At 37.5% G+C, this 14,710-nt stretch overlaps 3 pseudogenes; all 3 read right to left on the reverse strand.

The window, feature by feature from the left end:
• Positions 1-7,644: 7,644 nt before the first annotated feature.
• On the reverse strand, positions 7,645-9,289 carry LOC110741721 (annotated as a pseudogene).
• On the reverse strand, positions 9,280-10,637 carry LOC116270526 (annotated as a pseudogene).
• LOC101024542 overlaps positions 10,630-14,710 on the reverse strand; it is a 33,173-nt pseudogene continuing 29,092 nt past the window's right edge.

Genomic DNA, 14,710 nt, shown 5'->3' on the forward strand with positions numbered 1-14,710 from the left:
TATATACAAACATTTAAACAGTATATGATGAGATAAAATAAATAATAAGGTAAAATAAATTTTAATGTAAAATAAAAACCAAATTTTAAATATTAAATATAGAAAAAAATCCACACTTAAATATATAATAATGAAATGAAAAATATTAAAACTTAAGAGAAAATGCTAAAAGCACACAGAAAGCAAAGTTTAAAGAACTTTGATTTATAAAGATTTAAGAAGGAGATTGATATCAGACTTCTTATTTTCAATATTGGAAAGGGAATAATAGTTACAAGTTTCAAAGAAAAATAACTTTGTACTTAGATTTATTTCTAACCAAATTGTTGTTCAAAGGTAGGGGTGTAATAAAAATATTCCCAGGACTCTATGGTACCAAAGGGTTTATCTGTCAGATGAAGATCCACAGTTAAACACTTTTTTTTTTTTTTTTTTTTTTTTTTTTGAGCCGGATTCTCACTCTGTCGCCCAGGCTTGAGTGCAAGGGTGCGATCTCGGCTAAATGCAACATCTGCCTCCCAGGTTCAAGCTATTCTCCTGCCTCAGCATCACTAGCAGCTAGGATTACAGGTGCCCACTACCACACCCAGTTAATTTTTTTTTTTTTTTTTGGACTGAGTCTCCCTCAGTTGCCCAGACTGGAATGCAGTGGCGTGATCTTAACTCACTGCCAGCTCCGCCTCCGGGTTCACGCCGTTTTCCTGCCTCAGCCTCCCGAGTAGCTGGGATTACAGGCATGCGCCACCACGCCCGGCTATTTTTTTTTTTTTCGTATTTTTAGTAGAGACGGGATTTCACTGTGTTAGCCAGGATGGTCTTTATCTCCTGACTGATACTAAGTGATCCGCCTGCCTCAGCCTCCCAAAGTAGCTGGGATTACAGTTGTGAGCCACCACAACCGGCCAGTTAAACACTTTAGTAAGAGATATTCAATAAGAAAAGAAATCAGTCCAAGAACATACTGCAATAGATACATAAGGTAAAGTTTAATGTTGTCTAGTGAAATCTTCATAGTGAGGAAAATAAAGGAGGAGGATAAGGCGAAGAAAGATGCAGAAGAGGATGAAAAAAATCATCCCAGAACTAAAATGTTAGACATATCATCATGATGATAGACCAATGATCAAAGCAGGGGAGAGATCAAAGGAGTATGTATCCATGATATGGTATATGAATTTTATTAGGGAAAGGTGCAACTCTTATTTTTTCAATTAATAAATATAAACAGGGAACAAATATAAGAACAAAAATGGACTATATAACATATATGACCCTTAAATAAAAAGAATCTTAATATTAAAATTCAGAAAAGAAGAAAAAATACTACAAAGAAAATATTTTTAAACACCTGAAATCAGTCTTAAATTTTAGCAATACTCAAATGAAAACTACCTATACTACAGTATCAAAATTCACAGGGTTTCAAATTAAGTTTTAGAAAAACAGGATTCAATTATAGTATCATTTTCAGAAGATACACTTAACAAAAAGAATGGAAATTTTGAAACAGAAGGGGGAAAAACAGATTAGGCAAATATCAATTAAAACTCAGTTGTGTTCTATTTTTGACAAAATAAAATTTAAAGGAAACATTGTAAGAAACACAATACTATGCACTGGTAAAATGTTTATTTTTCTTTTACTCATCTTAAAATGTATTCTTCTAACAACTCATTTGCAAAACATATATAAGTACAATTGAGAGAGCTGTAGAGAGAAACAGAGAAAGTCATAATGATATTTAACAAAGCTCTCTCAAAAAGAAATAAATCAAGATTTAAAAATAAGCAAAATTCTTAATGACTAAATAATGTTAATTAAAATAATGCACAGAGATGCTGTGTATAAAAATTGTATTAATTATGCATGCATGTGTACACAATGTATGAACATATGCATGGATCTACATTAGTCCATTCTCACATTGCTGTGGAGAAATACCCAAGATTGGGTGATTTATAAAGAAAAGAGGTTTATTTGCTCACAGTTCCATATAGCTGGGAAGGCCTCAGGAAACTTACAATCATGGCAGAAGGGGAAGCAAACACATCCTTCTTCACAAGGGGACAGGAGAAAGAAGTGCTGTGCAAAGGGGGAAAGCACCTCATAAAACCATCAGATCTCCTGAGAATTCACTTACTGTCGTGAGAACAGCATGGGGGTAACCTCCCCTATTATTCAATTACCTCCCACTGTGTCCCTCCCAAAACACGTGGGGATTATGGGAACTTCAATTCAAGATTAGATTTGCGTGAGGACATGGACAAACCATATCAATATCTGTGTATTTATATAGACATACATCATAAATGATACAATTAATAAATTTGCATTCTATGTGTAGAACTCTACATCTAACAGAAAATAGAATTTTTAACTACACCCCCAAAATGCACACATCTATTTGATTTAAATGGTCAGTAAAATCTAAAAGCTGATAGAGACTGTATCCTTCTATGATTTAAAATCAAACAGACTATATTCTCTCCCATGCAAAAAAAAAAATTTTTTTTAATATTCAGTATGCTGACAGTTGCCTCATTTCCTTCTCTATCCTATTCTATTTTAAATCCAGATTTATATAACTCATTGCCTACTTGGCATATTCACTTGAGTATTTAATAGATATGTATCTATTTAATAGATACTATCTCAAATACTTTATGTCCTAAATTTAACCTCTGGTCTTTTTCTCGAACCTATTCTACCTCCAACTTACCTCATTTGGGATAACTTCAGTTCAATTTTCTTTTGGCTGAAACTTGAGTTTTTGACCCGTGTCTTTCTCTATACTTTGCACCCTATTTGCAAGTCATTTTAGGTGGCATTCTACAGGAAACATATTCAGATACTGCGATTATCTTCAGGAGATTTTGAGAGAAATGTTCCTGGGAGCAAATTTATGGAGGGAAATCTCGGGAAGCAGAATTGGGCAAGGGAGGAGATGAACTGGAATGTATTTGCAATGTTGGCCTCAGTCAATTTCACAGAGCTCTGGAGCTGGAATTGCTCTTCAGAGATCCCCTCCCCACACAGCACCATCCATCAGTGAGTAGGTATGCCTTGCTCCTAAGAAAGGCAAATTATCTGGGACTGAGCAGTAGCTGTCAGCTAAAGTGAGTTCCTGGAGAGGGTATTCAGATGAGTCATCAGCAGCCAATAAACTCTGTGAATGAGCAGAATCTCAGCACTGCCAACAGCATACACTGCGCTTTGTTTACCTCTATAACCTAACCTGTCTCACTGTGTCTATTTTTGCCCTTGTTATGTCTATTTTTACATAACAGCCAGAATAGTTTTGAACCAAAGACAAAATCATTTTACTGTTACACTTAATCTTTTTCAGTGATTTTTGTCTCCTACTAAAAGATAAATCTTTCCAACTAGGGTAAAATAAAATGTAAAAAAAAAAAAAAAAAAATCTATGGCATTGCTTATATTAAACAGTATTTCTACCATGAAAGACAGAGGAAATTTGATCCAATGCAGAGGAATTAGTCTCTGTGGGTCAGAGCCTTCAGATTAACTGTGAACATAACTTACAATCAGTTCAATGCGTTGAAGATTTACTCTTATAGTGGCATATATAAGGAAGACCATCTCCTTAACCAAAGGCAAGTCAAACTTTTTTTTTTTTAACTTTTTTTAGAGACAGCGACTCACTGTGTCGCACAGGCTAAGAGTAGAACTTCAAATGGCAAAAGCCACAGTGAAAGAAGGAAAGAGGAAGAGGAAAAGTAATAGATGACTTGAAACTAATCCTTTCCTTGCCATTTCAGGATTGGTTTGTTTTGGAGCTCTGTGCTACTCCAGTGTAGTTTGGGATTTCTAGGAACCATGATTACCCATCAAGTCCATTATTTTGAGTCTCCATGGTGGAGTTGTATCACAGAGAGCAAAAGTCAGAAGTTTACTGTCAGGCTAATGTTACTCAATTTTCTGTGAAGCAGTTGTTCTTGTTCTTTCATCTGTGTCTCAAACTGAATTCTATTTTGCAATCTCTCACAAATTTCAGGCTTAGGAATATGCAGTGGAAAATGTATTATGCACATGCATGTCAAGAATCAGTAAAAATTTATTTTAGCAGTGGTTGGATATGTCCTACATGATCTGAGATGACCTTCTCTTTCTGACCTTCTTTCCTCATCACTAATTCTGCTACAGCCACACTAGACAGCTTGCCAGTCTTACATCACATCAGGCATTGAAATTTTTCACTGACTTTTCCTTCTTTGAGACACTCTTTGCCCTGGTATTACCTAACACCTCTCCTCTTTCAAACATTTGCTCAAATCTCACCTCTGCAAAAGGCTTAGCTTTATGTCCCTATTTATTAAAATACTCTGTGTTCATAATCTTCCTTTGTTTTTCTCTTCTTTATTTCCCCTGTAATAGCACATATCAGCTCAAATCATCAGCACCTCTGACCTTACCTCTAATTTTGGATGAAAACATTGATTCTGAAGAGACTTTGAAGATATGACATTATATTCCAGATGTGATCATATGATATGTAACCTATAGTTTGTTTGCTTTACAGTATTCTGCATTTAAAAGAGAAGGCCAGGACCCACCATCCACTGGTGGCATGATTTTGGAAAATTCACTTAATCTGTTGGGATTTATACGGCTATGACTACTGGCTACTGGCCGTCTTTATCACCTATCTTAAGTCAAGTTCTGCAGCAGCAGAACATGAGACCAGGATTTGTGTGCAAGTGGTTTACTATAGAAATGTTTTCAGATAAACTGGTAAAGACTAGGATAGCCCAGGCAAGGGTGCAAGTTCTGGCCAAGTCCAGCTTCAACCTGACCATGGAGTGAAGCTCTGGGATATAAATTATATCTTAGCATTTGACCACAGAGGAGGCAAGATAACTGAGTTTCAAACAGAACACTTGAAACTGGGTAATTTATAAAGAAAGAGATTGTATTTCTTATAGTTTTGGGGACTAAGTCCAAGGTCCAGAGACTCCATGTTTGAGAAGACCATAATCCAGGAGTCGCATCTGGGGAGGGTCTTGTTGCTGGTGAGGCTCTCGGCAGAGCCCTGAGTCAGTGCAGATCATTGCGTGGCAAGGGAGTTGAGCTTGCTAACATGCTAGCTCAGGTCTTTCTTTCTCTGCTTATAAAGCCACCAGTTCTCCTTCCATGATTACCCATTAATCCATGGATTAATCCATTCAGGAGGCAAAGCTCTCATATAGCAATCACTTCTTAAAGGCTCCACCTCTCATTACAGTCACACTGGAAATTAAGCTTCTTTTGTTTCTTTTTCTATTTTTTCTTTCTTTTTTTTTTTTTTTGAGACAAGTTCTCACTTTGTCGCCCAGGCTGAAGTGCAGTGGTACCATTAAGTTCACTGCAGCCTCTGCTTCCAGGGCTCAGGTCATCCTTCTGCTTCAGTCTCCCAGGTAGCTGGGACCACAGGTGTGCACCACTACACTCAGCGAAGCGTTTGTATTTTTTGTAGAGATGGAGTTTCGCCATGTTGTCCAGGCTGTTTTCAAACTCATGGGTTCAAGCAATCCACCCACTCTGGCCTCCCAAAGTTCTGGGATTACAGGCATGTGTTACCACGCCTGGCCTGGAAGTAAGTGTAAAGATGAGACTTGGAGGGGACACGGCATGCTTGTAGTTATTTTTCCTTATAAATCATATTGTAATTATCTTCTCTGCTAAATTATCATAAGAACTCCATTTTTAATAAAGTCTGGCATTTGGAAAAATCCTAGAATATTCTTTGTAAATTAAAATATATGCTGTTAGGAAGATTATTTAATGTAATGTATCATGAATGCTAATAAAACGTAGAGACACTACAAGCAAGCCAAAGAAACTTTTATTTATTTACTTAAGTAGTCTATGAAAGTGTGCAATTTATTCAATGAATTGTGGCTAATGGGTGATGCCGTAGAGTCTCAAATTACCAACTCTAAGCTTCATTTCTTTCTGTTTCCACTACCTGCTGAATGGAAGGAATAGAAAAGAACATTGCAGTGGAGATGGGTAAAGCAAAATGTGGAAAAATAATCAAAACAGATGAGTAACTAAGAAAAAAAAATTAGGAAAATAGATGCTTTCTAGTTACCGATGCTTCTGTTTTTACCAATTGCCACCAAAACCGATATAGAAATATCAATAGATGATTGCTTTTGTGTATTATAGAGGACTGGTTTCAAAATTACTTAACTGATTGATTGATGCCTAATTTGCCTGCTCATTAAGCATCACAAGGTGTACTGTACCAGGAACTAGGCACATAATTTTGAACATCTTTTAAATCTAATGGCATTTTCCTTTGTAATTTTGTGTATTGCAGCTGAAAGACTAATAAAAAAAATGGACCAAAATCTAGATTTGGTTTTGAAATATAGCATAATAATAAAATAAAGTCAGGTAAGGGTTAATGGTTTTGAAACAAGCAGCCACCTGCAAAAACTGCCCACACAAAGAAATGATAAATATTCCAGGAGATGGACAGGCTAACTATCCTGATTTAATCATTAGGCTTTGTATCCCATAAATATGTACAATTATCATGTGTCAACTAAAAATAAAAGGAAAAAAAGTTGATTAATGAAAAAAAAGGGAAAGAATACAAAGCAAAGAGGACTAAAACACTACTTTCAAACCCTCATTCAAAACAAGGAAGCAGAAATGACCATGTTTGAAAGCTGCTAAACTTGAACCTCTGTGACAGAAGATTTGATTCAATGAACCAGAGTTGTTAGGAATCAATTATCTATAAACTGAAGTAATAATATTCCTCGAGCAAATACTTGCCTTATATAAACCCTTCATAATGACAGCAAATCAAGAAAACTATACAATGACTGAGATTCATTTATTGTAGAAGCAAATACAGATAAGAGCTAGAGCAAACCTTTCTGAAAGCTTTGTCTAACCCTTCAAAGCTGAATGTTTTCAGCTGAAAGGGCTCTTCAGTTTTCTTAGAATGTTTACTATTCATCAGAGTGTTTCTACAAAATTTGACCAAAGAGTTAGCTAAAAATTATACTAGTAATGACTACTGTACTGGAAAAATGTGAAATATAAACAGCTCCAAATTGTTTGCAATTGAATGAAAGGTAAGGTACATTGTTGTCTTTTGTTTGTTTTACTTGCTTTTTTTTTGGCTAATCTTAATTCTTTTTTTCACAGTTGGCTAGGTGTTGAAATATTCTGAGGAAAGAGAAATGACAATGTAGACATTTAAAATCTTATATTAGCTTAATAGTACAGTTAATGTGTCATGATTATCATGTACATATAGTTTTACAAATGTGTCTTTCCAGATTAAGGAGGTTCAATGTTAGTGCTAGTCTACTAAGAATACCAATTATATTTTAAAATCATAAGCAAATTGAATTTTTGAACTACTTTTTCTAGATCTGTTGAATTGAGCATAATTTTCCTTTTTTTGTATTTAAAACAATACAACTTTTATTTTTGCTTAAAATGTGCAGCTTCTACCAATTGTCAAAATATAATCTCAGTTAAGAATACTCACCTTATTTTTTTTAATCTCAGACTTAAAATGTGTGAGAAGAAGATATAGTAAGCTATACATGATTTTCTTTTAATAGCACCTTGAAAAAGTACACTGCACCAGCAAGGGCATTAAGAGGGGGAGAAATGCCTTCAGACCCAATGGTTATAGGGTGTATGTATGTGAGAGCATAAGGAATCGTGGTGACAACATTGTCATGGGTTAATGTTAATGCTTTATGAGAAGGAACTTGGTTCAAATAATTTCAGGACCTTCAACAGCTTCCTGGTCTTTTTACTTTGAGACCTTCATTTTCTTATTCTTAGCTTCTTCAGTCTGAAAGTTAATCTTGTTTAGTTCAGGACAATGTTGGGGCTTATTCAGGTTTTTGTGCTGGTGAAAGACAAGGAAGAGGTTAGTTGATTGACTAGGGTTTAGGTGCTCACAGGAGCTGTGTGAAGCTCTCACAGGGCACACTGAATCAAAACTGAGCTGTGCCGTGACCACCCAACCAATATTTGCAGCCAAAAAGATGTGCTCACTCTCTGACCAACACTCACCTAGGTGGGACAATTTCTCTTCAGCAGGTGACAGGGGGTCGTCAGACAGCAACTCGTCTGATAGAGGCTCATCTGCTTCAGAATGCTTCTCATCTTCTTCCATCAAAGAGGCGAGGTCTTGAGAAGAGGTGAGGAAGGGGTGCTGCTCGCTTGGCTGATGAGAAGTTAGTGGCTCAGTTAGACCAGTGGGAGGCTCAGAAGAAACCAAGGGCTCTGTCACAGGAGGAGACAGAGTGGGGAGAGAAGCCACTTGACCAGGCTGTGCAATTCTAGAGCATTCCGCCGCAGCTGCATTGGCATCACTGAGCCTTCCAGAAGGCATCGTGCAGTGAGCAGTGGGGAATGCTACTTTTTTCTGAAAACCTGTAGGGGACTGTTGCATCCTTCTTCAATAGAGCTGAATGGCTGAAGCAGTCTTCGGGGACCAGCAGAAGCCTGGAGATGCAGTGGCCTTTTTCACTGGGTGATGAATGGATGGCATCAGAGAAAAGGTTTTAGTGTTGTGGCCTCGCAAATCTTTTAGGATAAAATAGGCTTTAACTTTACTTTTTATTTTAGGTTGCACGGGGTCTGTTTTAATTGAGAAAACTGGCAGCAGTGAAGCCTTACTGATGTTTATTGTTGCTGAGTTATTCTTCCACTTGATTTGGGGAATGATTTTTGGCTCCACTGCCCTTATCTTATGTGCGAGAACCTCCATCATCATCACAACCCTCTTCTTCCCTTCTTCCCAGAACTTGGGAACAGGCTGAGTGAAACATATTCTTTTTTTATTTTTATTTTTTGCATCATGGTGCCAGGACCTCGATGGCCCCAGATTTGATTTTGGCTTCCATTCCCTCCCTTAAGCCAAACTCATCTGAAAGTTTATACAGAAGTAGCACATGGAGCTGTTTATCTTGAGGAATAACACCCAAAGAGCAGTTATCTTCTTGAATGAAAGTACAAACCACAGTGCTTCCATTATTCATGTTGTGAATGTCTCTGTGGCACTGGGCAGAGAAGTCCAGGCAGTCAATGATGCCAGAGAAGGAACAACTATCCTTGCTGCCAAGCTAACATTCTTGTGCAACATTTTCATGTTCCACCTGATTTTGGTAAGCTAATAGAGCAGCTTGCTTATAAATTGGAGCTAATTGTGTAGCCAAACTCTGTAAGTTATCTTCAAGTTTTTTTCCATGGCCTCGTGTTCCACACAAATTTGTTCTAGTTTTATGCATTGTCTTTCTGGATTATGTCCTTTAGTAATTCTTTCATAGTAGGTATCTGAGAGAGCTTGAACCAATTCTAAATTTTCTGGAGCTTGGACCTCTCCCAAACTTACAGCCATTAAAGTACATGCTCCATGAACAGCCAAAGGAGAATGAAGCATGAAGCTCCACACATCTCTGGATCAATTCCTTGACATGTACAGGTACAATTTTAATGGAGGGTGCATCTTCGGTTGGTAGGATGAATATTGTATGACCTTAGATTCTTGGTGGGCTCTGTGTACAGCTAGTCAGCCATGGGGAAACGAATGCCATCTCACACCATGATGAGCATCACTATCACAGCAGTTGGACCATGGTGGCCTATACACTGCTAGACCAGAGGGCCTTTTCTGTATCATTACTTCTTCTTAAAACCCACTTAATGATTGGACACCTATTACAGATTTTCCCTTCATTACCAGTATACACTACTGTTTCTATCCTTATTATGTTTCCTTTTTGACCATACCTATTCATCATGATTTCCCTGACAGCAGCAACACCTGGTCCTTCCCCAGGTGTATATAATATGAGCCTTTGGCTTTTCATGTAACTCGATCAAGACAGTTGCAGGTGGGCAGTTCAGAATCTTTAGTTATAGACATCAGGTTTTTTGTAGAGATAGATAGTAAAGAAGTTCATGGCATAATCACTAAAATTTCTCTGTGCATGCTCTGCTGTGGAAAACTCTGATGTTTCAACACTGGATGAACATATTTCCTCTTCACTTTTGGTAGAAACCGTCGTAATTCCACCAGAACATGTAATATTTACATTCTTAAGAGTTGGTACTGACTTCAGTAAAGTGTCTCATAAGAGATACAAGGTAACGTTATCAGTCTTGGATGCATGAGTTGCTCTTGAACAGCAACAGTGGGCTTCTTTTTCCATCAATCTCCTGATGAGGTGGATTTTGTCTTTTTCTGGGTTGTGTTTTTTTGCTTTGTTAATGATGAACTATGATTATTTTGTATACTTGAAGGTGGTTTCTGTTGTATCACGCCCTTCCCCTGACTGTATTTTTGCTGCACGTTATATGCAACAAGGGTTGTCAGTGTACTTTCAACTTTTTTGTCCTCTGGTTTTATATAATTTATAAATTTTATATTGAATTTAATTATTGAAGTAAGTTGTGTCAACTGTGTTGCAACATCTTCTTCAATTGGAGTATGGGCTACATCCTGACATGATAGGTCATCTAAACCAAATGTTTGCCGCTGTCCAGTAACTGGTTACAATACCCTGACTTATTATTTTTTGGTGACAACTGATGCAAATTCTTGCAACAACTGTCAACAGTAATTATACTTTGAGCAATACTTTTATTGGCATCACTCTTGGGGTGAATTTAATTCTGGTATAAAAAGAGATAACTGGATGTTCTCTGCTCTGATTCTTCATCATTCTCTGACTTTGATGGGGAGGAATTACCTGATAGGGCTTCTGAGAGCTGAGTCAAGACCTCTATGCCTACCACTTGCTCCAGTGTTAATCTCTTATCTTTCATAAAGGGTAAGAGACTTGGTTGAGATCCATCTTTTAGTTCTTTACTTGGTATAACCTCAGGAGTTTGTGATTTATCAACTTCATTGTGTGTACTACCAGGCCAGTTTATGTTGGAGTGTGAAGGATGTGGAATGGATTTGCAATTAAAGCCAGACTGCTGGAAGACTAAAACATTACTTCTCCCTTTGAGATGATAACAATTTGCATTAGTAGCAACGGAGCTCATGGCATCATTATGGTCTGCGGGTTCTTTCAGGAATTTATAAGATTGTTTTCAAATATCTTGACAAATTCTTCAATATCAGAGTTTTTAAACGACACACTTGTTTCAGTTGATAAATAGTGTACATGTTTAGTGCCATTTCTTACAGTCTGTACAGTTTTGGAGGTTTGTCTCTTGTCAACTTCAGAGTTTTTCGATTTTTCAGCTTCTGGGACATTAGCACTGAAATCTCCTTTGACATGATCAGTTAAAGGTAATTTCTTGTTGGACATCTCCACCTCAATGGCTATCACGCTGTCTTCAATTTTAATTATCATTTCAAGGGGATGTGGATTCAATTCCAATCCCTGTTCTTCCCCATCTACTGTAGTCCATGGATTCTGACTTGGGGACATTTACTGGTTTGTTGTCAAAATCTGCCTTTAAAACTTTGGGCTTCTTTTCCCTCTGGGGCCTCTTGATTTCCTTTACAACCTCCAAAGGCACAATGGCAGACAGTATCTTTTCCAGCTCTTAACATTTCCTCTTTTTACAGATCTGATGGCTGTTCTTTCTGTTCTTGCAATTAGTGCATTTACCAAAGTTGGACTTCTGCTGGTAGGATTCACAGACCTCATATTGCTTTCATTTTCTTTTTTTTTTTTTTTTTTCAAAGTGGGTAATAAAGTGGTGTAAGAAGCAGAGATACTTACCAGTCGAACTGGCATAGTCACCACTGTGGTGTTGACAACATGAACCATGCTGGTTACGCTGACCTGGGAACTCCCTCTTTCTGAATCGCTGGGACCAGCCTGGGAGAGTTGGGCAATACCCAGTGAAGCATGGAAGAGTCTTTTCTCAGGGGCTATTATGAAACCCCGAGTGTTATCTGGCAGAAAGCTTATATGAACTTGCTTTTCATTTTCTACATTGCTTATAGCCATTACTGGAGGTAATGATTTTCTTCTCCGGGGTTGATGATGATTGAGGAGTGCGTCCTGAGTCCAGAGGTAAAATCTATATAGCACTCTGGACTGCAAGCCCATATGAGACAGTGCCGTAGGGCTCAGGCCATCTGGGAGGAGCATTACAGGTAGCAATTAGATTTGGAGGAACAGGAAGGAAGAGAGGCAAGTATGGGACAATGCCCCCACTCATACCAAGGGTTTCTTTTTGGTCTAAGATAGCACCAAAGAGCTCTTCTTGGACTGGAAAAGCACCAGGAATCTTTGGTGGATCTGGGGTCCTACCCAAGGCATTACCATGAAGTTCCCATTGATGTGGGATAGCACTGAAGATCTGTCCTAGGACAGAGGTGGTATTAGCAACGTCCTGTTGATTTGTAGTAGCTTTGAGGGCATCTTGATGATCTGGTTTAGCACCAAGGATTGCTTGTTCTTAGCCTGCCAAAAGGAATTTTATGAGACATGTAGAGGATATAGACCTACCAAAAGCCAACCAGTTTCTAAGGTTCAATTCAGAGATAACCTTATTAAAACTGGAGGTGGGATAGCAATCATATTCACTTTTCATGGGATCCATGTAAGAATCAGATAACTTAAGGGATTCTACTCATTAACCCAACTCTTCTATTTGAATTCTGAGGTTTCCTTGAGAGATAACTTTTGCACTTGTTCTTTGTGGCAAAGGAGCACACACAGTGCTCTGAGCAAACAGTCTTGGGGAACCGCTAGTATCATTCAATGTTTCTTCAGAGAATTGTCCTTTACCACAGGATGTCCTTTCCAACGGACCAGAAAGGATCTCAGCTGAAGGGCCACTGAGGGTAGGGATATTGATTTTGGAATCTTCAACCCTTTCATACCAGGACTGAGTTTTCTCTTGGCTCTTATCTTTAATGAAAGAGGGATTTTGTACACCAGATAGAGCCTCTGTATCAGGAAGGATGTGAGTGTCCTGCATTGGGACCGAATAATTTTCTGAGCTCTGTACTCCCAAGTCAGTGAGTATCTTATAATCACAATCATGTAGCTTTTCTACACCCTTAGAAGGTGGAACTTTCTTGAAATTGGCTATGCCCAGTGGGGGTTGGGAGAGTCATCTGCTAGGAAAGGTTCTTCTTAGAGTCATTGTGAGCCCACTGCAGGTTAAGAACCCTGGGTTCTGAAAAGAAACCTCAGTCCTATCCAAATTCATGTGTGCTGTTCCAGCTCTTGTCAGAAAGCTTCTGACTGGCATGGATGGTTTAGGTTCTGTTCTTTTTCTTAGCATCTCTTTCTTGAATTAATTGCTTTAATTTTCCAGGACTTAAAGCCTTGACTGATGCCACATTTTCATTGCCTGTCTTGGATGCCTTCAGTAGTTTTCTGTTTTTCTTTTTGTTTGCATCTTTCTTCCTAACCTGGAAGCCTTGTGTGGCAGGATCCAGACATAGCTACAGAGTAGAAAAAATAAATAAATAAAAGGCACAGGAAATAGTCCTTTGTCCTTTAGAAAGTCTAACTTTTGAGGATAATCTGGATGCAGTGTTCTTGAGCTCATTCACACAAGGTTTTGGTGCTCAACAGTGCATTATGAGGGACACAGATGATCACCCAAAGAGAACACGCTAAGGGCATGGTTGTGGAGGGAGGTGTCACAGAGTTCCCATGCCCTGTCTGGGCACACTACCTTCCCAGCAGCTCCAAGAGTTCAGCCACCCCAAAACTCATGAAATCTCCTAGCTCAAAAGTTTTTATAGAAAATAATCTCCAATGTGCCTATCCTGACCCTGCTCCCACTGCCATCCTCTGCCTTTCCCAGAAGCTGGGTCACTTTTTTGTAGTTTTGATATTGTTTAATATGTTTATATATTTTAAAATGCTAGAATAACCTTGTAATTGTGGGATCAATGAAAATTATTTGTGAAACCCATTCCTTTTTTATATAACACTAAATTTGTTGTAATATTTTGATTAAATTTTTGTACCTATGTTCATGAGAAACATTGATCTTTGATTTTGATTTTGTATAATGTCCTGGTCAGATATTATGCTGCCCTTGCAAACTATGTTGTGAAATGTTTCCACTTTACTATTATTTAAAAGATTTTTGCTAAGATAGATCCGATTTCTTCCTTTAATATTTGATAGAATTTATCAATGAGTTTGGATATGAGCCTGAGGTTTTCTTTGCTGGAAATTTTAAATATGATTTATTTATGTAATGATTATAAAATTTTTCAATTCTCTGTTTCTTCCTAGTTCACCTTTGGCAATTATATACATAAAACACGTAGACTTTTTTAACTTACTAGGATGATTTTAAAACTAATATTCTTATCATCTTTTTACTGATGCCACATTTTTGTCTATGAATGTTGCAAGGATGCTCTTTTTGTACTGATACTGCATTTTAGTGCCTTCTCTCTTCCTTATGTGCTGGACATTGTCCAGGGTTCATATACTGTGTTAATTTCTTCATACAATCAACTGTTGGCTTTGCTAATTTTTACTATTTGTTTTCTATTTCACATTTTTTCCACTTTTTAAAAAACAGTATTCTATATTTTGTACAATATTCTCTTTTTCTAAATTCTAAATTTCTATAATGAATATGTAGATAATTAATTTGATGTATCTTTTACTTTCTAAATTTGTCTTGAAAGTTAGGTTTTCAATCTAAACCACGGTGAGATACCATCTCACACTAGTCAGGATGGCTATTATTAAAGAGTCAAAAAATAGCAGATGCTGGC

The sequence above is a fragment of the Papio anubis genome, chromosome 15 (genome assembly GCF_008728515.1).
Source record: "Papio anubis isolate 15944 chromosome 15, Panubis1.0, whole genome shotgun sequence".
In the NCBI taxonomy this organism is placed as follows: Eukaryota; Metazoa; Chordata; class Mammalia; order Primates; family Cercopithecidae; genus Papio; species Papio anubis.